We start from the raw sequence: 27,763 nt of genomic DNA, 5'->3' as shown, positions 1-27,763 counted from the left end.
ATCTCTTTGTAAGCTATAGGAAAAGTGGTATGTTACTAGATTTCTATTAAGAGCTTTTGTCAAAAGCATTATTGCTAGTTTTTTGCTGAATGAAAAGAGCTATTCCAATCCTATTTATATGTCTTCCCTATTTGTATGTATTGCTGAAGCCAAATGGCCTCATATGGTGACCTATTGCTAATCCATAAGTAGCTTAAAAATAGGTCAGGAATACTAATAGCTAGAGCCTATGCGAGACCCTAACAGTTGGGCACATACTACTGGAAGGGGGAGAGGGAGGCTCATCTATGAGTCTCAGTTGTCAGTTCTGTGGAAGCTGGACCCCAGGTAATTCTCTTACTTTTGGAGAACCCATTTAGAAAGCCAACTAGTGATGGCTGGAATTTGGCATACTGTCAGGCGAGAGGGAGTCATTGATTTGAGACTTAAAAATTGCCTTTTTCTCAGCAGTAGAAAGCTGAACAAGCTAGGACCCTGGAGTAGATTCCCCTGGACATCTGAGTTTTTGCAAATAGCTCTGAGGGTTACTTCAGCCATGTAAAAGCTAAAGTGCACCCTGTACCACTATTGATGAAGATCCAAACTCTTCTCTATTAAAAAAAAAATCCAATTTTTAACAAAGAACTGCTTCATACCCAAAAAATCACCTCTTATTAATTGTAAACACATCTTCATATTTGTACTTTGAAATGGAGAAAATATATTAGCGTTCTCTGTATAAGATGCCTCATATTTGGAGAAAACTGTCACCTTCAGTTTTACTCTTATCCAGGAGTATCAACTCTAACTCTTTTAACCTTACGTCACGCAAAATATTTTCATTCTTCTCATCAGCTTGCTTTTCCATGGGTTACACACAAAAAGTGAATATCCTTTTAAAAAGTGTGACTAAAAACATAATAAGAGTATGACCCCCACAAAATACAGCAAAATGATTACTTCCGAAGTCTTAGAGTGTTGTATTCCTGGTAATTATTCCAAATATCATCCTGGCTTTTTGAATTCCAATATTGCACTGCTGACTCATATTGAGTTAGAGGTTGATTGTAGCCTTTTTGTAATCAGCTCTTTTTCTGCTGTATTCTATTCTATATTTGTGCAGGGTTTTTTTTTTTCTACTCTGGGCTACCTTGCATTTCTCCTTGTTCATATTTAAATCTGTTTTGTTCCAAGTTACAGGAGGTAGAAACTGTGTAACCTTAGTTTTATTTGGGCTTTGCCAGTCCACTGTTCTGTGCTGATGCTGAAGTAATTCTTGGCAATCTGAATGTCTTCCTGTATTTATGCCATCATTAGTATGTGGAACTTCCTGGGTGACTGCCTCAATTTCACCGATGCGTTTAGCCTGTTCAGTTCATTCAATCGTATTTATTGAGCGTGTACTGTGTGCAGTTGGAACTACTCACCAGTTGATCAGAAGCAGATTTTGATTTCAGCTTTCAGGCCATTGCCAAAGCTCAAAAGTTGAGTAGTACAAGATAGATCAGTTCAGATGCTGATCATATAGCAACTTCACCTTTGACTGACAGTACAATCATGGAGTGATCTAAGGATGTTAGCTAAACTCTTGAGGGAAGGTAATTTAGTTTAATAGTTTCCAGAATCCAAATATCTTTATGGTGTCAAAGTAAGCTTTATAAAAATATATAGTGGCCTTGGTATGGATAGTGCTTCCTTCACTTTCTCTGAATTTGTTGTGCAGCAAAAATCATACTGGCTGTGTTGTAGTTTGGGTTAAAGCAAACCTATCATTCAAGATAATTTTATTGAGTGTATTCTTTGTATGGAGCACTGCATACTGAACACTTACGAGAGTATAAATACAGTTATTCTTTATGTTGAGAGATGAGTCCTTCCCACCATAAAAAGTTTAGGTCTTCTCCTTCCTCCTACATTTCTGTATAAATGCCATTGAACAATAAGACAAGGGTATTAATTGAGCTCTTCCTGTATGCAGAGCACCAATCAATTTTATTTCAGTCTATCAATTGTGTTTACTAAGTGTTTGCTGTGTGCAGTGCACTGTACTGTATGGGAGAATACAATATAACATAGTTGGTAGAAACTTTACCTGCCCACAGTGAACTTACAATCCAGAGTGGTACACAAACAACAGTAGAAATACATTTTGGTGCATCCACATGGGGAGAGGGAGGAGTGAATAAAGAGTTTAAATCCAAGTACAAAGTGACACAGAAGGCAGTGAAAAAAAAGCAGACTGCTAAAAATCAGTGCTAATCAAGGAGTTCATTCATTCATTCAATCGTACTTATTGAGCACTTCCTGTGTGCAGAGCACTGTACTAAGCACTTGGGAAGTACAAGCTGGAGTTATGCTTGCAGCTACTTCAAGCAATATTTGCTCCATTTATACTTTAATGAAATTATTCTCCTATACCTCCATATTTAAAAGGATATGGATTAGAGTGGGCAGAGACAGGAAGCAGGGAAATCAGCAAGAAGCCTGGTACAGTAGTCAAGATGGGATAGGCTAAATGCTCAGATTAATGTGGTAGCAGTGTGGACAGAAAGAAAACAATGGATTTTAGTGATGCTGTGAAGGTTGAACTGACAGGATTTGGTGACAGACTGAATATGTCAGTTGAATGAGAAAGATTAATGCAGGATAAAACCAAGGTTATGGGCTTGTGAGAAGGAAGGATGGTGGTGCTATCTATAATGATGGGAAATTCAGGGGGAAGACAGGTTTTAGGTGGGTAGATAAGGAGTTTTGGATATGTTAAGCTTAAGGTGATGGCAGGACATTCAAGTAGAGATGTCTTGAAGGCAGAATAAAATGTGAGACTGCAGAGAGGGGGAAAGAACAGGGCTGGAGATGTTGATTTGGGAATTATTTTCTTAACGGTGGTAGTTGAAACCATGGTAGTGAATAAATTCTCCAAAGGAGTGGGTGTTGCTGGAGAATAGAAGGAGGCTATAGTAATAATAATAATTGCATTTGTTTAGTGCTTACTTTGTGCAAAGCACTGTTCTAAGCGCTGGGGGATACAAGGTGATCAGGTTGTCCCACGTGGGGCTCACAGCCTTAATCCCCATTTTACATATGAGATAACTGAGGCTCAGAGAAGTTAAGTGACCTGCCCAAAGTCACACAGTTGACAAGTGGCAGAGCCAGGATTAGAACCCATGACTCCCAAGCCCGTGCTCTTTCCACTGAGCCATGCTGAAAGTTGAACAAAGAAAAGAATGGGAAAACTGACACTAGCACTTATGAAACTAAAAAACAAACAAACAGAAATTGGAAGGAAAGACCCAGGAAACATGATGATAGCCATGGTTAAAAGGAGTTGAAGAAACATTATTTCCTAAAGTGGATGGTAAAGACACACAAGAGCAATGAGACTAAAGGAAAAAAAAAAGAATGGATAGCTGAACATGCATTTTTTTCAAGACTTTTGGCTATATATTCAAAAAAGCAATGACATACAGGATGAAAAAGAGTATATAGTTAATTAGCTCACTCATGCCACAGTACAACACAGGTGACAAAAATATGAAATAGGTATATTCTCAGGCACATAATGAACGTTGAAGGTAACATTTCAACACAATATTAGGAAGATGAGGAATTCAAAATCAAGTGTAACACCACCAAATATTGGTGAGGAGGAAATGTAATAGATGCTCAAATTTCATTAACATGTTGTTTAGACCGCAATGCATAGTAACTCCAGTTAAGGACAGCTATACATTCTACCAATGATGTTATACATAGAAAAAAAAATCTAAAATACAATCCCGCCAGGCAATAAATTTTATAAACAACCTAGATATTTTCAAATCAATTCAGACTGATGAAATACACAATACAATGCTCAGAGAATTGCTGACAAAATTTCAGAAGCCTTAGATATGTCATTTGAGGACTCATAAGGTCTAGTGAGATTCAAGATGATGAAAGAAGGTTAATTCAGGACCTATGGGCTTTTTAAATACTAACTGGGAATTGCAGATGAGTTAATTTTTGTACTTTGAAACAAATGTGGCACAATTAATTTCAAATCTTATTTGCAAGAATCTGGAAGATAACCAAGTCTTGAGGAATGGCCAACATAGATTTGTTAAAAACCAATTATGTTTATCAAAACAAATTCCTTTCTTTGACAAAATAGCTACCCTTACAAAGGGAGAGGAGAGAAAGGAGATATGCATGAGAGGGAAATATGATTTAATAATAATTGCAGAATCGCATGCAATAACCTTATAAAATAATATCTGAAGGGAATGTGGCAAGAACATAATAATAATGGCATTTATTAAGTGCTTACTATGTGCAAAGCACTGTTCTAAGCACTGGGGTAGGTTGTCCCACAGGGGGCTCACAAACTTAAGTCCCATTTTACAGATGAGGTAACTGAGGCACAGAGAAGTTAAGTGACTTGCCCAAAGTCACGCAGCTGACAATTGGCAGAACAGGGGCTTGAACCCATGACCTCTAACTCCAAAGCCCATGCTCTTTCCACTGAGCCACGCTGCTTCTCCACTCTTCTCTTCTCTGATAAAACTCTACTGCAAATTGCCCTAGAATGATATACTGAGGTGTGATAGGTTGGGGAAACACTAAAAATTCATTGTTTTTTAGAAATTACTGAAGCTGATTGAAAGAAATGAATGCATTGATGCACTCTCGTCAAAAATTATGGACTCTTTTTTAGAATATGAAAAAATATTTCCTTGTATAGTAGGAAGCCTTGTAACTTGAAGCATTAAAATTTTATAATTTATAAATAAATCTGTGTTCATTTTTCATAAATAAATGATTAATCTCTCTGGACTTTGGTAAAGGGACAAGATAGGAAAAATATTAATATCTTAAGACAGCCAATCTTGTTAGTTGGCTAAATAGAGGGAGACTCTGACTTTTGGAAATCAGTGCCAGAGGAAATGTATAGAAATTTAAGGAATATCATGAACATAGAACTGTCTGCAATTTGGAAGACAGAGGCATTACAAAGGTGAGAACTATCGAAACTTTTCAGAAGTAATGCCTTGAAAATTATTTTCCTGGAAGACCAATACTTTATAATTGACTGTTAAATCTTGACAGCAAAGGACAATCTTTAAAAGCATTTGGTGTCAATTTCAGATAGCTTCTAATTACCAGATCTTCAGTTTGACAGTCAGACTACAACCACTAAAGTTCAATACATATGCTGTTCTTCTGAACACTTTGATCAGGGTTTCGTAGCATAGTGGGTTCCAACAACATACTGTGTATCCAACAACATAGTACAAATGTATATCTATGACACACCCAGCTACTGTGACCTCTACCTTTCCACTGCTCCACATCTGACCCCACTCCTTCTACCCAGTCTAGTTCCACACTCTTCAGGTTTGGATTTTGAAGCTGGGTCCCCTTATGCCTTTAATATTGACCTATAATTCTAAGTTTGTGGAGGCTAAAAATAAGTGCACAAGCATAAAAATATGATATTTGAAAGTTAAAATTCCCTCAGTTCTGTCAGAGCTTATGATTCATTCATTGAATTCATTCAGTCATATTTATTGAGTGCTTACTGTGTGCAGAGCACTGTACTAAGCGCTTGGGAAGTACAAGTTGGCAACATATAGAGACAGTCCCTACCCAACAACAGGCTCGCAGTCTAGAAGGGGAAGACAGACAACAAAACAAAGCATGTGGACAGGTGTCAAGCCGTCAGACCAAACAGAATTAAAGTGAAATGCACATCATTAACAAAATGAGTAGAATAGTAAATATGTACAAGTAAAATAAATAGAGTAATAAATCTGTACAAACATATATGCAGGTGCTGTGGGGAGGGGAAGGAGGTAGGGTGGGGGGGATGGGGAGGAGGAGAGGAAAAATGGGGTTCAGTCTGGGAAGTCTGCTTGGAGGGGGTGAGCTTTCAGTCACTCCCTATTCAGGATAGAGGGCAGTGGCAGAACATTTCCTGGCAAAATTGGATGCAGGTGATGCAATGCTGGAAGAAACAACAGGTGGACCAGGGTGAAGCCAAGCCCTTGAGTTCTCTTGGTGCTCTCCTGCTTTGATCAGTGAGGAAACTGCTCATCTACCTCTGCAGAGCTGGCTCCACTGGGTAAGAAATTCATAACCTCCAATTAAGGAGATGGGAAGGTAGAGCAGTGAAGAGGGCATTGGTGATATCTATTTAGGAGTTTTCTGGAGGAAATCTAATTTTGGATTTAAAATAAATTAAAATTTCTTTCCTGAATTCTGCAGAATGGTTTTTACAATTAAAATAATATTTGTGAGTCCAAGTGTGTAGACAGAGTTTTATGGTTCTTCAAAATAATTAGGTAAATCTCCCTTTTGGATTCTGGCCAGATTCCAAATCTCTTTTATTACTTTTTGAACATTTGGTTTTGTGAATGGCTGTTAAGGCTTCAAATTCTAGTTACTTTATCAAGGTCAGTCAATTGTATTTTTTAATTACTATGTGGAGAGCACCGTACTATGTACTTGAGAAAATGCACTGTAAAAATATAACAGACCCATTTACTGCCCACAGTGCATTTACAGTCTAGAGGTGTGTCTTATCTAACACTTCTTTGTTCAAAAAGCTGTGGTGATGTAGCTGATGGCTATACCTCTGAAACACTTTCATCTGTGTTACTACTTTTGAATATATTTATGTGTGTGTTGTATAAAAACCTCATGGTTAATAGTATTTACTGAGCATCTTCTACAATACATTAGAACATTGCACTAGGAAATTGGGATAGTACAATAAAGAAGTGCCTTCCCTTGAGAAGCATAATAATTTAATGGGGAAAAGACCCACATAATATAATATGATGGGAACAGAAGGAAAACCTATATTTTGCATCATGTTCTTTTATTTAGTAGGTAGTCTTCCTGTGGTGGCCTCCCTACCATGTTAGATTGTATATTCTTTTACACTCAGTAGGTTTTATTTGTTTGGTCTTTCTTAATCACTTACTAGGTATCAAATTCTGTTCTAAGTGCTGGGGTAGGTACAAGTTAATTAAGTTAGAGAACAGGTATCCCCATTTTATAGTTGAGGGAAGTTAAGTGACTTGTCCAAGGTCACAAACTAAGCATTTGGATGAGCTGGAATTAGGATCCAGGTCCTTCTGACACCCAGACACATGCTTTCTCCACTAGATCACATTGACTCTCCAGGTGTTCTTGTATTTTGGTGAGCTTAATAAATCCAATTAAATGATTCATTTATGGGGTCCTGAGGAGGACATGCTGTAGGCTTCAGCGATGCCAATATAATTAATATCATCAAGAGGAAAAGAGGGAAAGTTGACAGTGGAAACTCCAGGGAGTTCAACAAGCAAAATTCTAGTCCTTCCAAGAGGCTACTACAGAACATAGGCAATTGTGCATTACCTGAGTCACTGCAGATCAACTGCATCAGTTAAACTTTATACAACTTGACAAATGCATGAAAATTTCCAAGAGCAGCAACAATTAACAATATAATTTCCTTATAACTTGACAACTATTTGATACCATCAACATGCTTGAATTCTGGCAATTGATGAGAAAATTTGTCTGTCCTGAGAAATTCATCATGATCATCAGGCTACTGATTGCTTTTTAGTCACTTATTGCTTTTAAGAAATGAAGGTGCCCTGTATCACTCTTTCCTCTTCTCTGTTAGAGTGAATCGTGTTTTACTTTTTTTTCTTTTTTTATGCTGTTTGTTAAGGCACTGTACTAATGGCTGGTGTAGACAGAAGCTAATCAGATTGGACACAGTCCATGTCCTACATAATAATAATAATAATAATGACATTTGTTAAGTGCTTACTATGTGCCAAACACTGTTCTAAGTGCTGGGGGGGGGGTACAGGGTGATCAGGTTGTCCCACGTGGGGCTCACAGTCTTAATCCCCATTTTACTGATGAGGGAACTGAGGCTCAGAGAGGTTAAGTGACTTGCCCAGTGTCACACAGCAGACATGTGGTGGAGTGGGATTCGAACCCATGACCTCTGACTCCAAAGTGTGTGTTCTTTCCACTGAGCCATGCTGCTTCTCTGCTTCCTACATGGGACTCAGGGTCTTAATCCCCATTTTCCAGATAAGGTAACTGAGGCACAGCAAAATTAAGGTATGTGCCCAAGGCCACATTGTAGAAAAATGTCAGAGCAGTATTAGAATCCAGGTCCTTAGGACTCCCAGCCCCTAGGCAACACTGCACAGCAATTGTTTGGTACATTCAATCTATTCAACCTATTCTATGTCACTATGCTTGATGATGTCATAAAGGAGATAGAAATTGTAGTTGAAAGCACTTAAATACTACAATTTTTATTATTACAATCATTATTGTTCCTCAAAAGCCTTTGTTCAAAAGGTACTGCTCTTTTCTTAGTAGCAGTCCACAATACTGGTCTATTCTCAGCAATTGACTCAAGTTTTATCTAGGGTGCATACTTGATGGAGACTTTGTTTTACCATATCCTTAAGACATTTCTTCTCTTCCTTAGTTTCATATTTCTCAATTTCATCACCCTATTCAGCAGTTATTTGGATATCCTACCATCATTTCCACCCAGCATAGCTGTATTGAGTTGATAACTGCTTCTTCATTAGGAGAATAAAACATTCTATAACTTCAGTCTTTTTTATTTTGTCTTGGATATTTGATATTGAGTATGATCTACGTGTCCCTGTTAGAGCTATCATACTCTATCAGAAAACAATACAATGTGAATCAATAGTCACATAAAAAGCACTATATGACCAAGAAATATCTCTTTATGTAAAGAAATCAGCAGGAAAATATCAAAACTAGTTCATGTCCCTGCAGTTGTTTACAATAAGAGACAAAAATAATTGTAATGGCAACCTTAATTGTTAAACGTTCCAACTCCACCTATTGGGTATAAAGCAGAGCGGAATAAACAGTGATATTTTAAGGCTACAGACCAAAATTATTAGCAGGAACACATTTTAAAGTGAGGAAGCAGGGCTGTTGGAAATCAGTCCATTGGTAAATGAAGCTATTGCCTTATTTCAGCTGTTTCTAATGAAGGAAAATTGAACAAACTATATGGTGAGTGAAATTCATTTATCCTAGAAAGAAATAAAGATAAGAGTTATCAACCTTCTCTGAAAGCTTTGATAAACAAAGTCTTCTGAAGCAAATTACTTTAATTTATGATGGGGCTGCCTATTTCTTGAATGTGTGAATATACACTTGGCCAAAAAGTAAGACTTAATCCATCCTAGCTAACAACTATTTCACTGACACGTAGAGCTATTTAAATGGCTCCAAGTGTGACCGCAATTTAATAGAATGGGGAAAGTCATTGTGATTGTACTCTGTTTTTGCTTAGTATATTTGATGTGGTCTGGTAAATGAACCAATACACAGCATCACTTGGAATAGCTAGGAACAAGGGAGAGGTGAGAGCTTGCAAACATTAAATTCCTTCGCTTAATTAAAATCTAAGCAAAGTATTAGGATTCCTTTCCGTGGTCCTTAATTACTGGTGTTAAAGTGCAACATCAGATCCTAAATCAGAGACTTGTATTTAACTGCCCTTTCAAGAATGCTGTATACATAGAGGAATGTGGGGGCCCTGGGTGTGTTAATGTGGGAAAGGAGGTTGAAACACATCTTTAATTCCTCATTGGATTAATGTCAGAAATACCTCTTTCACTTATAATGAACTTTCCTAGAAATGCATTTATTGGGCATTAGGAAACAATGACTACAGTGTTATACATTATCGTCCTTAGGTTCAAAGACAGTGCTTCTTATAGTGAGAAGTGCTCAGTAAATATGATTGAATGAGTGAATGAATTGAATCCATGGGTATCTTGCATTGAGAATCTCTTTTACAGTTCCACTCCATCTCCATGAAATCTAGTAGACCTCATTTCTTGGCCGTTCATCTTTCAGGATGACCATTGATTAGCCACCAATAGTTGAGAGGAAAGGTAAGTCTATTTTAGATTAATAATAAGGATGGTATTTAAGTGCTTACTATATACCCCAAGCACTGTTCTAAGTGCTGAGGTAGATACAAGCTTCTCTGGTTGGACACAGTCCCTATCCCATGTGGGGCTCAAGGTCTCAATGCCCATTTTACATATGAGGTAACTGAGGCACAGAGAAGTGAAATGACTTGGCCAAGGTCACACAGCAGATGAGTGGCAGAGTCAGAATTAGAACCCAGGTCCTTCCAGCTTCCAGGCCCATGCTCTGTCCGCTTCTTGTGAAAGGCAATTCTGTGGAGTGATAACTTAAAATTGATTAGGGAAAAGAATAAAAGAAAATTTCAAGTTAAATGTATGTATACACACTCTTGGACAGGTGTATACAAACATTCTTAAAAGCACAACACATAGATTCTAAAGTAACCATATGCTCTTCCATATTAAATCAATAAATTGATCAATAGTATTTACTGAGTGCATTCTCTGTGCCATACATTGACCCACAAAGCTTTTGACCCTATCAACATAAAGGGATCTGTAAATTGATGAGAAAAATTAACTCATGTTAAAAAATCCAACAAGATTCTTAGGCTACTCCTTGTTGGAATGCTTGACAGAATCACAGTTGTAGGAAATTTCTCTAATCTTTTCCCTATCATTGTCATAGTGAAGCAAGGTTGTGCAGTTGTTCTGTCGTGCTTGAGAAAACAATGAATGAGCTGCAAGATGGAGTTAAAATATCTTTCCGAGCTACTGGGAAACTCCTCCATCCCCCTAGTGGATTGGGAGTCAGAGGACATGGGTTCAGATCCAGGTTCCACCACTTGTCTTCTGTGTGACCTTGGGCAAGTCACTTCACTTCTCTGTGCCTCAGTTACCTCATCTGTACAAAGGGGACTAAGACTATGAGCCCCACATGGGACAACCTGATTACCTTGTATCTACCCCAGTGCTGAGAACAGTGCTTGGCACATAGTAAGTGCTTAACAAATGCCATAATAATAATAATAAGCTATTAAAACTCTGATATTAATGAGCACTTTCTCTCTGCAGAGCTCTGTACTAAGCACTTGGAAGAGTTGGTAGACATATTCCCTGCCCACAAGGAGTTTACATTCTTTGAGATTGGGGTTATTTGATCTCCATGTATAGATGTATGACTGTGTTTGGTGAAAACACACTCAAGAAGACATGCATTTAAAAATGAATTTCTTCAAAAAATCAGAACATTAACTGGCAAAAAAATTAATGAAAATGAAACTGTTGTACTATCCTAAATCCTAGAAATAATAATAATAACAATGATGGCATTTGTTAAATGCTTACTGTGTGCCAAGCACTGTTCTAAGTGCTGGGGATGGGAGAAACAAGGTAATCAGGATCTCCCTCGTGGGGCTCACATTCTTAATCCCCATTTTACAGGTGAGGTAACTGAGACATAGAGAAGTTGTGACTTGCCCAAAGTTACACAGCTGACAAGTGGCAGAGCCGGGATTAGAACCCATGACCTCTGACTCCCAAGCCCGTGCTCTTTCCACTGAGCCACAATGCTTCTCACACACACACACTCACTCTGTCTCTCTCTCCCCCTCCCTCTATTTCTCTCTCTCTCTCTCTCTCACACACACACACACACACACACGTACACTCACCTTCCTCTTCTGCCTCCCTAAAAAGGTTTGTATTATTTACACAGGCCATAACACCCGCAACTAATTCTGCTGTCAAAAAGAACACTGTCCAATGTTCCATGCGCATGGGTAGACAAAAAAATAGAACACAGATATACAGAGGCCAATATGATCTTCAGCAGACTACATGAAAAAGTGTGGTGATAATGGGAGACTATGTTTCATAGCAAACTGAATTGCCACAAAGCTGTTTTGTTTTCTGAACTTCTAAATGGTTGTGAGGCGTAAACTTGGAATTGTCTACTACAGAAAGACATCTTCATCTTCTGTAACATTTTGATGAGCATAATCTGACATGGCCTGGAATGTCCCCAGAGGTCCTGGAATCCAGTCAGCTCATCAGCATTGAAACAATGCTAACAGACACACACTTTTGTGGTAGAGGCATTTTCAGTAAGGGATCATTGCACTATAAATTGGTCAACCCTGGATTGAGGCAGGTGGGGAATAAACAGCTCAGAAGTGTCTACATTTCATCAAGCATTGCATAGGTCCTGTGGGACCTGTTTTGGATGCCCCTAAATTATCTCCACATTAAGATAGGTGACATCATAATAGGCACTACTGCTGAATCTGGTTTTGGTTTATCGATTATTGCTTTAAAATCCACTCCAACTTTGTTGCCTCCTTGTCTCCCAGTAGCCCACCTATGGGAGAGGTATTAATATAAGTAGGTATTAATCACCACTCTCACCCCCTACCTAAAAATGTTGATTTTTCAAAATTTTTTTTGGTTGCGACAGGTCATTAAGCAGTCAGTGTACAGATTTGGAGAAAGAGGACATTAAGAGGTAGTCTGGGGGCTTAGATGGGATGGAGAGTAAAGTTAAAAATCTCCCACTAAACTTTGGCCACGTCACAGTTCTTTAACTGGCTGCTGGACTATGGGTGAACCCCCAGGGTAGCTCTCTGTTAGTCACTTTTACACTTCTAACATAGATTTTACACTTTTAACATAGCTTTCAGTAAAAGCCTGAGATTATAAATTAATAATCGTTTTTCAAATTCTGATAGAATTTTTTTATCCTATTCTCTTTTATGTCCCATCTCCTTTCCTTTCTTTACATTATGTTTTATTGTTCATTTCTCTAGAATATTCCAATCATCTGGAGTCTATCATCATTATTTTAATTCTCCACATTTTCAATTTTAGGGGGTTTTGAAAAAAATACTTATATTTTTGTTTTTTTCTGGATCACGAAGTAAAATAGTTAACATATTTTGACTTCATAAAAACTTCAGAAATACAATTTTCCCTGAAAGACAGCAGCGTGGCTCAGTGGAAAGAGCCCGGGCTTTGGAGTCAGAGGTCTTGGGTTCGAATCCCAGCTCCACCATATGTCTGCTGTGTGACCTTGGGCAAGTCACTTAACTTCTCGGAGCCTCAGTTACTTCAACTATAAAATGGGGATTATGACTGCGAGCCCCACATGGGACAACCTGATCACCTTGTATCCCCCCAGCGCTTAGAACAGTGCTTTGCACATAGTAAGTGCTTAACAAATGCCATTAAAAATAATAAAAAGAATAAATAATGTAAATGCTTTTATATTTATCTTTATAGTGTGATTGCTGTGATTAATGCTTAGATCAGTGTTTGATCTTTTCTCCAGATTTCTTTCACTAAAAACATGCATTTACAAAACAGCAGAGAAACACTACCCATCATTATACATTTTTTTTCTTCAAGATTGGGATTAGGTGTTGAAACCATACTGATGATGATGATGATGGTACTTAAGCACTTACTATGTGCCAAGTACTGTTCTAAGTGCTAGGGTACATACAAGGTAATCAGATTGTCCCACATGGGGCTCACAGTCTTAATCCCCATTTTACAGATGAGGTAACTGAGGCCCAGAGAAGTGAAGTGACTTGTCCAAGGTCACACAGCAGACAAGTGGCAGAGCCAGGATTAGAACCTATGACCTCTGACTCTCAAGCCCGGGCTTTCCACTAAGCCATGCTGCTTCTCTAATGTATAATTGATGTATAACCTCTAGATTGTAATCTCATTATGCGCAGGTTACTTGCTTACCAACCCCGTTTTTTTATGATTTGTTAAGCGCTTAGTATGTTTCAGGCAATGTACTAAGATCCGAGATAGATACAGATAATCAGAATAGACACAGTCCTTGATCCACATAAGGATTACAGTTTTAATCCTCATTTTGCAGATGAGGTGACTGAGACACAAAGAAGTTGTGACTTGTCCAAAGTAACACAGCAGATGTGACAGTTGTGATTAGAACCCAGGTCCTTCTGACTTCCAGCCTGTACTCTATTCACTAGGACATTTTGCTGCTCATGAAGAATTAACTCTATTATATATTGTTAAACACAATAACCCTTCTGGAGTCTCCCAAGACCTTAATACAGTCCTCTGCTCACATCAAACAATTACTAAATGCCATTGTTTGATATCTTTTAGGGTGTTAAGTAGGAATTTTGAAACACCTACCTTTCAGGCAGATGGTTAATAAATGTATTTACTTTTTGCTTCTGCATCAATCTCTTCAACTGTCTAGATATCCAAACCAATTTTGCAGTCATAACTTCTCTATAAAAATAGTTCACTTTCCTATTGATATTGACTGTAATTTTTTTTATTACACTTCACTGATCGATATATTTCATCACCAAACTATTCTAAACATCCAAACATCAGATCATTATAGTACCTGCCATGTGCATGATTTTTTTTACAAATGTGTTTTTAAAACATTCCTTCTACTAAAAATGAGAGTCCAAGGATATGTTCAAATCATATTCACCTGTTATCATTTTAAAATAATACTTGGTACCCCAGAATAACCTTTTAGGCAATGTGGAGGGAAATGAAGTTCATTCCCTCCGTACCCATCCCTAGTTTCTAGCTTTCAAGAGCGAATCACTGGCTATAGAACAGGGCTCTGAATTTCTGCCCTGCTGATTCTGTTGGCCCTCAGGAGAGAAAATGTTCTAAGCAGCAGCTGACACACTATTAGCAATTTCTCTGACAGCTTGTACCTGTCACTTCACCTCTGGAAAACTTTCAATGTTGTGAATTCTTAGGTAGGCCTCTAGTGCATAAACACCAAGCAATAATAATAAAGATGATGATTGCAGTGTTTGTAAAGCATCTACTATGAACCAAGCCTTGGGATAATTCATTGTAATCATATCAAACACAGTCCACATGGGACTCACACTCTAGGGTGAAGGGAGAAAAGGTTAGTCCTCCTTTCACAGATGAGAAAACTGAGGCACAGAGAAATTAAGTGACTTGCCCAAGGTCACACAGCAGGCAAGTGGATGAAGCAATATTAGTTCCTAAGTCATTGGACTCCCAGTCTGTGCTGTGACAGAATTTCTCTACCTAGATATCACACTGACCAAAGACAGTCTCATTGAGCATCAAGGTCATAGAGAAGCAAGTCAAGAAAGCCAGGATAACATGGTAGACCTGCAGGAAAGAGTGGGTCTGCAGCTTGTATCAGGTTCTGCACCAAGTCCAACCTCTCTACCATTGTATGTTATGCATCACACATATGTGCCACACCTGGCTCCTTGAGCAGTACCATTAATGTTATTTCAGGGCCATACTCAATATCAAATGGTAAGATAAGATCACACACAATGAAATTCTGTAACGTAGCAACCTCCTAGCATTAAATCTGTGGTCACATTACCATGGGTACTGTAAGCGAAAAGAATATGAAGATAATTAGTAGCGGTAGGATTCACAAACTGCTTCGTGGAGTGCTGAAATTAGGAAACCAAGAGCAAGGAAACATTTTAAAGACACTTGCTGAATCCCAAATGAAAAAGAGAGTTAATTGCTGAGACTGGTCAGAAATGAGCAATGCTATTAATAATGATATTTTTTAAGTGCTTTCTATGTGTAAAACACTGTTCTAAGTGCTGGGGTAGATGCCACTTAATCAGGTTGGACACAGTCCCTGCCCACGTATGGCTCATAATCTTAATCCCCATTTTACAGATGAAGATAACTGAGGCCCAGAGAAGTGAAGTGACCAAACATGGCAGACAAGTGACAAAGCTGGGATTAGAACCCATGACCTTCTGACTCCCAAGGCCCATGCTCTATCCACTACGCAATCTTTGAGCAAAACAAATGAGGTAAATGGAAGCAAAAGCAACAGAAGAGAAAACAGCATCAGGCACTGGAAATATTCAATATCACAAAGCAACAAGGAACAACTATATTGTGCCTTAACGGCAACCCAAACTGTATTGGCCTTCCCAGCCATCCATGCCCTCAAAGATGAATTTCAGAGTCAGTAATGTCTTCTTGAATATAATGACCTCCTGCCCACATGCTACCTCTGGCCTGAAATGCCCTTCTTCCTCACCACTCTTACTTGCTCCTTCATTCAATCTCCCTCCCTTCCCCACAGCACATATGTATATAGGTGTATATATTTGTAATTTATTAATATATTTATTTATTTACATTAGTGTATGTCTGCCTCTCTAGACTGTCTGAACTGCTACCACATTAATGCAAGTACTTCTCCTATTCTGCCTAGCTCATTGTGGGTGGGGAATGTCTGTTTGCTGTTATATTGTACTCTTCCAAAGTGCTTAGTACAGTGCTTTGCACACAGTAAGCATTCAATAAATCATCATCATCAATCGTATTTATTGAGTGCTTACTGTGTGCAGAGCACTGTACTAAGCACTTGGGAAGTACAAATTGGCAACATATAGAGACAGTCCCTACCCAACAGTGGGCTCACAGTCTAAAAGGGGGAGACAAAACCAAACATACTAACAAAATAAAATTAATAGAACAGATATGTACAAGTTAAATAAATAGAGTAATAAATATGTACAAACATATATACATATATACAGGTGCTGTGGGGATATGATTGAATGAGCAAATACATGTACTATAACAGAGTTGGTATACATGTTCCCTGCCTTTAGGGAGCTTATAGTGTAGAGAGGAGCTCACAGTCTAGATGGAGCAGTTGTCTAGTCAGTGTAAGTTTGAAACTTATCAGATGACCATTCGTTCACCCTTCAGCTCTTTGCTTGGCTGTTGTGAACTGTAAAACCTTAAGATTGGTTATTGCTATAGCAACTAACCAGGACACAACTAATGTCACATCCTTAAGTGCAAATATATTACTGGCTGAATGATATTTCAGAGAAATGGGCTCTAGATACTCCTTCTTGCACAGAGATGTAGTTTCTTTAGAATGACAGCTAAAAGAAGTTAAACAATCAATCAGTGGTAATGCCGAACACTTACTGCATACAGAACTTCGTGTTAAGTGAATGGGAGAATATAATTGACATGATCCTTGCCTCTAGAAGCATACGATCTAGAGGTAGGAGTTTACATGCCACCAGCTAGATTGTGAATGCATCCAACATGCTTTTCTTTTTTTTTCTTTTGACAGTCAAACAAATCATAGCAAGGTACTTGGTGAATTCACTCAACAAACGTAGGCCATTCTTGTTGATGGGCTAACACCATATTGTTTAATAATGTTTTCAGTGAGTGAGCTTCACTCCCAACTCTAGTTTTTAAATTGTTCATTTTAATGATTTGATAGATCTTTGGCACTCCTGCAACTGGTTTATGTTCTTTTTATCATCATAACTCATCTTTGTGGGTATATATTCCCTTACGATGGTGATAGAGCACTTCTGTTTGAGAGCACAGTGCCATCAGGAGTCAAATATCTTTGGGGAAATTTGTGATATTTGTGATATTAGTGATAATATTAGTGATAATCTGGTTTCAAATGAACAGTAATAATAAAAATAACAATGCCTGTTAAGCATGTATTCTAGACTGCGAGCCCGTTGTTAGGTGGGGACCATCTCTATATGTTGCCAAAATTGTACTTCCCAAGTGCTTAGTACAGTGCTCTGCACACAGTAAGCGCTCAATAAATACGATTGAATGAATGAATGAATGTATTATGTGCCAAGCACTGAGGATCACAGACTAAAAGGGAGGAAGAACAGAGGTTTAATCTTCATTTTACAGGTGAAGGAACCGAGGCACAGAGAGGTTAAGTGACTTGCCTAAGCTCCTATAGCGGGCAAAGGTGAAGTTGGAATTAGAACTCAGGTTCTCTGTCTCCCAAGCCCATGCTGTGTTCATTTGACCAGGCTACTTCTTTCTTAATCTCTTCTAACTTCTTTTAGCTGTCATCCTAAAGAGACTAGATCACTGCATAGGAAGAAGTATCTAGAACCCATTTCTCTGAACTATCATTCAGCCAGTCATCTAGTTTCACTTAAGGATGTGGAATTAGCTTTGTACTGGACAGTTGGTGAGATTTTAGAGTTATTCTTCTTAGAAGTCGGTGACTGGTTTTATCTCCCCACAGTATCCTGTTATTCATCATTTGATGGTTATTTTCTTAAGTCTTTTCCTGTTATTTGTTTTCACAACCCGATGTACAGCTTACCAGGTGAAGCCTATTCATAAGTTAAGTTTAGTTTGAGTGAAGTAGTCCATTTTAGGAAAATTTTTTTTAGTTCTGTTCCCCATTCAGTGAAAACTGCAACTTCTAGGCTTGCTCAGACATTCAAGTTTTGACAGGGTGGTGCTGCTGTTTCAGCAACTGAAAGACCAGTGAATACCTATTTAATTAAAACTTCTGTAAGTGCAGGAATCACATCTCCCATCATCTAGTAATTGAAGTATTTCCCATTACTTGTTTGTGTTAAATTACCCACTGCTATCCCTGTCCCTAGGAAAAGTCTGCTAGGAAAAGTCCAGGAAAACATGGAAGAGGCAGACCAGCAGCTAGATGGATAGAGACCATAACATTGATAACAGAAGAACCATTAGAAAGGTTATGGATTACGGTAGAATACAGGACATTCTGGAGAAATTATATTCCTAGAATCACTATAAATTGGAAATAATAATAATGGTATTTGTTAAGTGCTTACTATGTGCAAAGCACTGTTCTAAGCGCTGGGGAGGATACAAAGTGATCAGGTTGTCCCACATGGGGCTCACAGTCTTAATCCCCATTTTACAGATGAGGTAATTGAAGCCCAGAGAAGTGAAGTGACTTGCCCAAAGTCACACAGCTGACAAGTGGCAGAGTCAGGATTAGAACCCACGACCTCTGACTCCCAAGCTCGTGCTCTTTCCACTGAGCCACGGGAAATGATTTGATAATAGTAATATCTCTGTCCCAGTCCTTCAGGAACCAATAGCACATAATGCAAGATGGAGGGTATGTGTACAGTATCTGACTGTGGATAAGAAAATTATAATAATAATAATAGTATTTGTTAAATTCTTACTATGTGTCAAGCACTGTTCTAAGTGCTGGGATAGATGCAAGATATAAAGATATGCTTCTTTGTTAACCCACTCAGCAGCAGGCTGTGTTGTCATCCAAATTGTGCACCATTTAAAATTTGAGACACTCACATCTGCTGTACCAATAACTGAGGGCTTTGCTGGAAAAGTTAGAGGTGACCTTCTGAAGGAGACCTACATGGATTAATGTTTTATCTTCCATCTTATTTTTCTCCACCTGCCTCTAGCCACCAGCCTCACTAACTAATCATTTAAGTAACACGACTTTCTGTAGGACTTGTGTACATATTGTATGTAGTCTATTACTTCCCTTTAACCGTAATTTATTTTAGTGTCTGGTTCCCCTGCTAGATTGCAAGCTTCTTGAAAGCAGGGGTCGCATATATTACTTTCTATTGTACTTCCAAAAGCACTTTATACCATCCTCTGCATAAAGCAGGTGCTTAATTAATTTATTGATTTATTGATTAATGATTAAGCAGCACATCTCTATGAAAAGAGATACGTAGTGAATGAAATGGCGAGCTGGATTACTGCAAATTCTAGGAGAAAATGGACAGTTAACCAAAACGTAAGGCTGATAATCAGAGAAGCTGTAGGGATAGTTCTACTCTCTCGAGTTAAGGTACAATATGTCATGTTCTATTTGTATCTGTGGAATGCAGTAGTTGTAGATTTTATTGAGCTATGTCTTACTGCAGTGCACTGACCCAAGTATTTAATGCAGATTAGCCATAAAAACAAATGATAAAATTTATGCTTACTAAGAACTTGATTCTTATGTTGCACTGTGTTCATGTGTATGTGTAAGTGTAAACGGTAAATTTTTGAAAAATGTGCTATTTGCTTCCTTTTTTTTCTTTTTAAAGCACTTTGAATAACCACTAGGACAAAAGGGTACTTGCTGATTTTGCAAATTCGGCCACACAGTTTAGAGATAAAATGACTCAGCCAGGTTTCTAAACATTTCAGTTTGACAGAAGGATTGTGAGAGTACTTTTCAGGCACTCGTAATTCAGTTTTTGTTTGTTTTAAGTATGGTAGATTCCCAGTAAAAGCAATAGGAAAAACACGGGCAGGAAGAGCTTAATTGCTGAGTTTATTTAGTGGAAAGCCACATTGTGACATCAATAAATTAGCTGCTTTTCAGGTTTTATTTCACCAGTGTTTTGTTCTTTTAGTCTTAGCAATTACCAAATGTTGTCTATATACAAATGTTGCGATTTAAATCTTGAATTTTACATTTTCTTTTGAGGGGAAAAAAATCCTTGTGGAAATTAAAGTGACAAATACCATCTCCGCCACTATTTATTTACCAAGGAAAGGAACACACCTTCTGTTGCACTCTAAAATCTAGCAATCATTACCAATGAAGAGCGTGCTTAAAAAACTTGAAAGCTAATGATTATTTCAAATTCTAATACTTTAATTAACCAGCTACTGAGAAAGGAAAATCTCACATATTTCCCTTTTATTTCCAAGGTTTTCCAGAGAAAATCTGATAATTAGATCTGTGCACAGAAAAGAAGATGAGGCAACCCTCCATGTAACAAGCAGTGCTTCTGTTTTCTGCATAATTTAAGTGTAATGACTGCACCTTCCCCTGAATTGTGTGGAAGTTGGGAGCAAAGTGCTTTAGTCTTAATTGCAGGAGGGGTTTTAGCAATAAAACTTTATTGTGTGGAGTCACTCCTTATTTTGAATGAACTAAATAGTTTCAGTATGTTCAACCTTTAAATTAGCTATCCTCATTCTATTCCAAGAACATCTAGTTAATTTCCTGAGCTAAGTTCAATAGGGTTGGTTGGGTTGTTAGTTTGTTTTCTTATATGACTGGCTGGATCATGGATGGAGAAGAAATATTAGATGTTTCAGTGGAACTAATACGATCATTCAGAAAAATAGCCAAAATGCATACTGAATCCAATGACCTAGGATACTGTGAACCTAAACATGATTGTCTTTTTTCATCATCATCTACCCTAACTTGGTAAAACCAAAGTATAGGGTCTAGGAGAAAGTTAATGTTGCATTCAGCTAGATGACTGCTGAGTGGCAGGTATTGCAGTTATGTTGCTACAGTCAAAATCCTAATTGTATCTCTCTAGTGTCCTGGTTGTGTCAACCCAAAGTTACCCTTAAGTACGTATCAATCAATCATATTTATTAAGTGCATACTGTGAAGAAGTGCACTGTTCTAAGTACTTGGGAGAATACAATATAATAGACTTTTTGTAGACATATTCCCTGCCCACAATGGGCTTACAGTCTAGAAAACACATCTATATATTGATTTAAACACATTACTTTATTAATTGAACCATTATAATTATCAGTTATATCTACGTATTTATTCCCACTCTGTCCCCTTTATCTTTGAACTATTTCCTGTATGAGCCAGCTCCTCGTTAGCCAGGACCCCAAGTGAGTCCTCTCACTGCTCTCATTAATTCAATCATATTTATTGAGCACTTACTGTGTGCAGAGCACTGTACTCCGTTCATGAGCGATTCAGGTAGGCTATCGGGACTGGTTTGGGTCAGATCTACTTATTAGTTCCTGTCACCTAGTTGTGCCATCACAACAGAGATATTCATTGATTGTGTGAACAGAGCCGGGATTTACTGCCTGATTTCTGCCAGACCCCTGTTTCCTGGTTGAATGCCCCAAAGGACAGAGAAGAACTTAACGTACATCTGGGCTCATATTTTATTATCAGCAGTTATGTGAACACTGCATGAACATGTGTGAACACTGGAGCAATGTTGGTCACTTCCTTTCCTGCATACACAGCCTACTATCATGGTATGTAAAAATTATCACTTTGCCACTAAGTCATTGTGCATGTTCAGTCACCATGGAGACTCCACGAAACAATCCCAACTACATCCGTTAAGGGTCACCATCAATTTCCAAATGGTCTTTCTTTATTGTTTCTTGGTTCTTTACAAACGATCCACTACATTGTCATTATCTTAATAGTAATAATAATGACGATGACATTTCTTGAGCACTTACTATATACCAGACACTGTACTAAGTGCTGGAGTGGATACAAGCAAATCAAGTTGGACACAGTCCCTGTCCCATATGGGGCTCACAATCTCAATCCCCATTTTACAAATGGGGCCCACTGAGGCCCAGAAAAGTGAAGTGACTTGTCCAAGGTCACACAACAGACAATTGGTGGAGTGGGAATTAGAGCCCATGACCTTCTGAGTCCCAGGTCCATGCTGTATCCATTACACCATGCTGCTTCCCCAGCATTATCTTGGAAATCAATTAATCAATCATATTGATTGAGTGCTTACCGGGTGCAGAGCACTATACTAAGCACTTGGGAGAGTGCAATATAACAGGGTTGAAAGACAGGTTAAGCACGTCTTTCTGAAATTGGGGAACCTCTCCTCGACTAACAACATCCCTCTCACTATACCTCTGGCCACCTTCCCTGTATCACAAGCCCGTAACCTTGGCTATGTATCCTTGACTCCTCTCTCTCTTTCAACCCATATATTCAATCCATCACTAAATCCTGTTGGTTCCACCTTCATAACATAGCTGAAATTTGCCCTTTCCTCTCCATCCAAACTGCTACCATGTTAATACAATCAATCCCGCCTGGATTACTGCATCTACCTCCTTGCTGACCTCACAGCCTTCTGTCTTTCCCCATTCCTCTCCATACTCCACACTTTTGCCTGGATCATTTTTCTATAAAAACATTCAGAACATCTCACCCTGCTCCTCAAAAAACTCCAGTGGTTGCCCATCCACCTCCATATCCAACAAAAACTCCTCACCATTGTCTTTAAAGCAGACCACCACCTTGCCCCCTCCTATCTCGCCTCACTTCTCTCCTTCTACAATCCAACCAATCAATCAATCATATTTATTGAGTGTTTACTGTGTGCAGAGCACTGTACTAAGTGCTTGGGAAATACAAGTTGGCAAAATATAGAGACAGTCCCTACCCAACAGTGGGCTCACAGTCTAAAAGGGGGAGACAGAGAACAAAACCAAACATACTAACAAAATAAAATAAATAGAATTGTAGCCTGCATGCCTCTCTCCTCTAGTGCTAACCTACTCTCCGTGCCTGATCTCGCCCCCTTAGCTCATGTCCTGCCTCTGGCATGGAATCCCCCCCTCCCTCAAATCTGACAGATAATTACTCTTCTCCTCATTGATTGAAGCTCTTTCACTGAGTAGTCTGTTTTTCCTTTTTCAAAATACTTAAAAATGATCAAGTGTATTTTACTCAAGATGAAAGTCACATACTTTGTAGAACATATTTTAATATATGATATAAACAGTCACTTAGAGTATTCTTATCAGTTCGCCTGATTTACCTTTGTTGTGATTCCTTTAGTACTTTATTTCTCAGGTTTACAAGATACACAAATTCATTATGAGCTGAGATATGGTTAAACAGAAAATTCAGGATGATACAGTGGGTTTTCCTTTAATATGCATTGCAGAATCTGCATTGAAATATCAAAGTGTCTGAAGTCACTTTATATTTTCTGTGTGAAAGACCTAGTAACAGAGTGTGACATACAGTGATAAGCTAACTCTGGTGAAACACAACAATCCAGTTTAGTAACACCACTGAAGGGTTTAAAGATTTAAGGCAAAGAGATGAAATGTAAGCCATCTAGTACTATACATGTAAAATAATTTCCATAGCTGCTGATTATTGTTTTCCTCAAACTAGGTCATTAAAAAGGAGTATTTTTTCCTGTTAAACTACATAGTTTGAACAGATTGGCATGCTGGTTCTTGAAACAAGTAATGTCATTGTTAGATCCAAGCTACAAGCATAGTCCCCTATGAATTATACAAATGTGTATTTGAAGGATAGAAATACATGACTTCAAATCAGTCCACAGGAAGGGAAAGAAGATAAAAACAATTTGTGTAGCACATGATGAAGCCTTAAATTGATGCTTCATAATTAACTTGACTATAGACAGATATGTGTTAAATGACACTCTTTTCTCTTACATGTTTCCCTTCTCAGAAACATCCTGTCACCCAAATTTCTCTCCGCCTCACACGAGAACTCCTGATGACTGACTTCTAAAATTTTGCATCAGCTGTCTGCTTTTATTTGTCTGCCCTTTTCAGCCCCTCTTTCCTCTCCCACCTTTTCGTTTTCCTAAGCTCTCACATCTCCTGCTTCTGTGCTTCATTCCCATCTGCCTGGAACTCCCTTCTTTCTCAAATCCTCCAGACCACAGCTCTCAGTCAGTCAGCTAGTCAGTCAGTCAATCATATTTTTTGCACACTTACTGTGTGCAGAGTACTATACTAAGCACTTGGGAGAGGATGATATAATGATTAAGCAGACATAGTCCCTGCCCACAATGAGCTTACAGTCTAGAGGAGGAGATAGACATTAATATAAATAAATAAATTACAGATACGTACATAAGTGCTGTGGATCTGTAAGGAGAGATGAATAAAGGAAGCAAGTCAGGATGACACAGAAGGGAGTTGAAGGAAATGAAAAGAGGGTTTCGTCAGGGAAGGCCTAATGGAGGAGATGTGCCTTCAGTAAGGCTTTGAAGGGAGGCAGAGTCATTCATTCATTCATTCAATCGTATTTATTGAGTGCTTACTGTGTGCATAGGACTGTACTAAGCACTTGGGAAGTACAAGTTGGCAACATATAGAGACAGTCCCTACCCCACAACAGGTTCACAGTGTAGAAGGGGCAAACAGACAACAAAACAAAACGTGTCAGGTGTCAAGTCATCAGAATGAATAGAAGGAAAGCTAGATGCACATCATTGACAAAATAAATAGAATAGTAAATATGTACAAGTAAAAGAAATGGAGTAATAAATATGTACAACCATATATACAGGTGTTGTAGGGAGGGGAAGGAGGTAGGGCGGGGATCATCTTTCAGATATGAGGAGGGAGGGCATTCCAGCCCAGAGATAGGATGTAGGTCAGTGTCGAGATAGATGTAATCATCTATTCTCATATATAAAGCCTTCATGAAATTCCGCCTCCTCCGGGAGGCTTTCCCTGAAGACTTTTCTGGAAGTCATACTTTTTCCTAATCACCTTGGCACTTTTGCAACATTCATCAGATAAATGTACAAAGCAATTTACTTACTCTACTTTTAAGGCACTCAATTATTTCACCCCTATTTTTCCATTTTCTTTCCTTCTTATCTTTAAATAATTCTGTGCTTGTTTTACCTATTTACACTGGAGGGCAGGGGTTGTCTTCTACCTCTAACAGGTCACTGAAAGCCATTTATTAACTGACTGATCAGAAAGCAAGAAAGCAGGGTTAAGCAGTTAAATATGCATGAAATAACACAGTTGAAGAGAAAAAGTGTCAGTTTTTATATTTAATGAAGCTCAATGATAATGAATCTTAGGAGACAGATTAATTCTGCAACTGAATTCCTTTGTAATGTAACCTTAGGTCACCTTCTTGCTTTTATGTGTCTCTAACATCTTATTGCTTGCCTTTAGGGAGAAAGGATCAAAGTGATTTGCAACTTTGACAACAGTGAGAATAGATGGCTCTGATGGAGCACCAAATCTTAATTTATGCCAGATACCATTTGTACAGTGCCCTGAAACTCTAGAACTGGTATTTCATAGCCCCAGCACCTTTGGCTTCTGAATCCTTTACAAACTTAAATTGTAGACTGACATAAATGTTCATTTTTTATGTATGGTTGTTATTAAGTGCTTACTACGTTCCAGGCACACTACTGACCATTCATTCATTCATTCAGTCATATTTATTGAGTGCTTACTGTGTGCAGAGCACTGTACTAAGTGCTTGGGAAGTACAAGTTGGCAACATATAGAGATGGGCCCTACCCAACAGCGGGCTCACAGTCACTGGAGTACATGCAAGCTAATCAGGTTGGTCACAGCCCATGTCTCCCATGGAGATCGCAATCTTCTTCCCCATTTCACAGATTAGGTAACTTAGTCACAGAGATAATTTAAGTTATTTGTTCAAGGTCACACAGCGGACAAATAGCAGAAACAAGGTTAAGACCCAGGTCCTTTTGAATTCCAGGCCCGTGCTCTATCCACTAGGCCATGTTGTTTCTTTGAGTTCTAACGATTCTTTCAAGGCCTGACCGGGACTCAAAGTCACCCCATTTTCTAACAAGCTATAGAGACTTTGGCCATCTATATCAATCCCTCCCTAAGCAGATGTTAAAGTGAAAATAATGCTTTTCCTTCATTCTTCTACATCAATGGGAGCCTTTTTAAATAAGTCGCTGAAATTGGCATAAATACATATCTGAAAATTGATTGCTGTAATTAAATGCTTTGTCACTAGAACAGGACAGAAACAGGAAAGGGAACACAGGTCAGAGCTTGCAGAGAAAGTGGGGATTTCCCCTAGCCCTCTCCACTTCCAGACCCTAATCAGAGCAATGGCCAAAGAGCAAAATACATCTTTTTACTCTCCAAATGCACAATTTCCATTCTTTGACCAGTTAATCAGACAAAATTAGAATATGCCTTACCTGGGACTTTTGAAGATATAATTCTTCCAAAATATAATTGGAATAGAAATTTCAAGACTAGAGAATTGGATCCAGATCACTGATTGCCATCATTAATGTCTTTTAGCATTTTTCTCCATTTGATCACTTAAGAAATGAGATGTCTAAGTAATACAATTAACATCAAACAGAGATACTTGGAAGGAATGCAAAGTGCTATTATGGCTTTCAACAATGGTTGATTTTAAATGAAGGCCTTTCCTACACCTCTTGGGATTACTTAAGAAAGTCAGGTGACAGTGGGCCCACCAAAGGCTTAGTACAGTGGGTACCATGAAGACGATTCAACTTTATGGACAAAGTTCTCCTGTTTGGTGAATTCTTCAAAGATAGACTATGTTCAGTGTGGGTTATCAAAATGACTATTCTCTTTCCCCTAAGACTCAGATTGGACACTGCTAGATAAGAGGAGACTTTCAGTTCAAAGTCCTACTTCCTTTTCCCCCATCACTGTCCCTCTGCTCAGAACATCCAATGACTTAGTAGTACAAAATTTTCAGATACCATATCTGGCAATTTTTTAAAGTGTAACTGAGTGGGATCACATCAAAATAATTAAGCTTCATTAACATTTCATTGAGCAAAGTAGTTCAATCATTTGGAGCAGAGCTGTGGGACTGCTTCCCATATTACCTGTCTCTCCTCACTTCCCAATTCAACTCTGACTGGCTGTGTTCAAAGTGGAGCATCCAGTGTTGTACTTGGTATTTAAGCAGATTATATTTCTCCCCAGGAGGGAATCTTCAGGTGTGAACTTCTTATTCTCTAAATCTCTGGGGTTTTTCCTTCCTAACTCCAAGTGTGTACCTAGCTTGAATAAACTTCATAACATCCCAAGATGAAGAATTGTTATTGAAAAAATGAAGTCACCCGTGTTAAAGTTAACAGGCATGTTGGTAGGGTCTGAATTGCACTCGTATTTTAGCCAAAGAAAATGATTTTTTATCTTGACTACTAGGACTTTCTAGGAAAGAAAAAAAAGCAAGTAACCTACAAGATCATTTTTTAAATTGCTTATGGTTCATTACTTTGTAGCAAAGTATCAATTTCAATTGATAGCTATGGCAGATTTGCCTTTTAATATGCATACAATCAAAACAATATAACCCATTATAGATAATACATGCCTCATTGTCTTTTTGCTTTTTTTCTCCTTCTCACACAATCCGGAACTTTTTGCTCTTGACTCTTCTTAACTGTACCTTGTCCTTGAATTTAGCATTGTAAACTATTATGCATGTCCATTCTTCTACATGGGACTCCCTTCGCCCTAAA

Source organism: Tachyglossus aculeatus, chromosome 17 (assembly GCF_015852505.1).
Source record: "Tachyglossus aculeatus isolate mTacAcu1 chromosome 17, mTacAcu1.pri, whole genome shotgun sequence".
Lineage (NCBI taxonomy): Eukaryota > Metazoa > Chordata > Mammalia > Monotremata > Tachyglossidae > Tachyglossus > Tachyglossus aculeatus.
Note: the sequence above shows the minus strand (reverse complement) of the source record.